The following is a 2272-nucleotide window of genomic DNA, read 5'->3' as shown; positions in this document are numbered from 1 at the left end:
TTTTTTGAGACGGAGTCTCGCTCTGTCATCAGGCTAGAGTGCAGTGGCATGATCTCGGCTCACTGCAACCTCTGCCTCCTAGTTTCAAGTGATTCTTCTGGCTCAGCCTTCCGAGTAGCTGGGATTACAGGTGCCCACTAATTTTTGTATTCTTAGTAGAGACGAGGTTTCAACATGTTGGCCAGGATGGTCTCGATCTCTTGACCTTGTGATCCACCCGACTTAGCCTCCCAAAGTGCTGGGATTACAGGCGTGAGCCACTGTGCTCGGCTTATACTTTCTTAATAAAAAGGAGAAAGAAAATCAACAAATGTGACTCATAAAGAAGGGTTCAGGTGATGGTCCGGAGCAACAGTTCTCCAAGTGTGTTCCGTAGGCTTCTGGGAGGTCCCTCTTCAGGGGTGTCCACAAAGTCAAAACTATTTTCATAATAATACTAATATGTTATTTGCCTTTTGAATTCTCATTATCTTAAAATTGTACAGTGGAGTTTTCCAGAGGCTGTGTGACATGTGATTACATCATCTTTCTGACATCATTGCTAATGGAATGTGTGCTTGTATAGTCTTGTGTTAGTCTTTTTCAGTTTTAATTTCTAATGTAGTGAATGATTTTTTTTTTTTTTGAGACAGAGTCTCACTCTGTTGCCCAGCTGGAGTGCAGTGGCATGATCTCGGCTCACTGCGACCTCCACCTCCCAGGTTCAAGCGATTCTCCTGCCTCAGTGTCCCGAGTACCTGGGACTACAGGCCTGCGCCACCACGCCCAGCTATTTTTTTGTATTTTTAGTAGAGACAGGGTTTCGCCATGTTGGCCAGGCTGGTTTCGGACTCCTGAGGTGATCTGCCCGCCTTGGCCTTCCAAAGTGCTGGAATTACAGGTCTGAACCACCGTGACTGACCTAACGACTTTTAAGAGTATAGAGGAAACCAAAAAGTTTGAGACTCACTGGTCTATAGAACTGGGTGGGGAGAAGAAAGTAACGTGTTCTAAGAGAGCTCCTCTTGCTGGGCACTGGTGGTCCCGGTTACTTGGGAGGCTAAGGTGGGAAGACCGCTTAAACCCAGGAGTTCAAGGCTGTGATCACACTTGTGAATAGCCTCTGCACTCCAGCCTGGGCAAATAGTGAGACCCCATCCCAAACAAAAATAAATGCATACATACCTACATACATAAATAGTTCCTCTGGAAGAAGGGGCTTGAGGCTGGGACAAGAGCATGTGTGGGGTGCCTTTTTTTCAGTGACCATTAGTCTGGTCTGATTGAGCTGGGTCTCTGACCCTCTGGGGATAACTAGTCTGGGTCAAAGTCCCTGACCTCCTCCTACCTTCACCTTTTCTTTTCCCCCTTGACTCTCAGACTGAACAGTTAACCCACTGACCTTCCAGACCCAAGCGGGTGGTTCTTGGAAGCAGAGCTAGAATGTGGGAGGTCTGCCTGTGAGGTTGAAAAAAAGGGGAGAGGGTGCTCCTTTTCTCTATCATGCTTTCTTCTCTTTCTCATAAAAATTAGAGACTGAAATGCTGCCCCTCCCCTATATCCAGTCACGATGGCAACGCAAATCTAAAGAGGCAGGGCACTTCCCTGTCAGGCAGTACCGCTGGGCATAGCAACCTCTGCCTCTCCGTTTCTCTGAGCTCACCTATCCACCTCCTGGGCTTCTAAATGGGCTTTAGTGAGGGGACCTGTCTGGGCTCCTCCTTCAGCTCCCCCAGCTCTTCTGCTTCCACTCCGAGCGGGTGTCATGTGGGAGAACGGCCAGCAGAGGGAGCAGAAAGCCTGGAAGAGCTGCTAGAGCCTGCAGTGGCGTGGTGCAGAGGAGCCTCAGTCTCCAGAACTTCGAGACGCAGAGCCCGGGTTCCCCGGAAAGGGGCTTCAGTCCCAGTGCTCCTTGGTGACCTCATGAACACACACCCTGCATCCAGAGCCTCAGCCGCTGCTCCTTGCTTTTATGCTCCATAGATTCCTCACCTTCTGCCAGAGCCCCCAACCCCTCAACTTGATTTGCCCCAAACCCCAGCTCTGCCCCAGCCCCGCTCCAAGTTCCATCCAAAGGGTGAGGCCTGCCGATAAACCACAGGATGACAGAATGCTCAGTTAGCACCAACCAAAGGCGACTACCCTACCTCCACTATTATCGTTCTCGGTTGAACTCCCCCTGCCCCGCAATATTTTCCTCAATCTGGTTGTCGGAGCCTCTTTGGGACCAGCCGATCCAAAACTCCAAGCCGGGATTTACTACCTACCAACAGCAGCGTGTTCAGCGGGGGGG

General features: G+C 50.3%; 1 long non-coding RNA gene across 1 annotated transcript; it reads right to left on the bottom strand.

Moving 5' to 3' along the window:
* On the bottom strand, positions 1-2265 carry LOC105500508. Its single transcript, XR_001000044.1, has 3 exons — positions 2247-2265; positions 1651-2063; positions 1-280 (listed from the first exon to the last, which is right to left on the bottom strand). It is a non-coding gene; the product is annotated as an uncharacterized LOC105500508 (long non-coding RNA).
* Positions 2266-2272: the final 7 nt, after the last annotated feature.

Source organism: Colobus angolensis, unplaced genomic scaffold (genome assembly GCF_000951035.1).
Source record: "Colobus angolensis palliatus isolate OR3802 unplaced genomic scaffold, Cang.pa_1.0 Scaffold67, whole genome shotgun sequence".
In the NCBI taxonomy this organism is placed as follows: domain Eukaryota; kingdom Metazoa; phylum Chordata; class Mammalia; order Primates; family Cercopithecidae; genus Colobus; species Colobus angolensis.
This window is presented reverse-complemented; position numbering and strand designations above follow the sequence as displayed.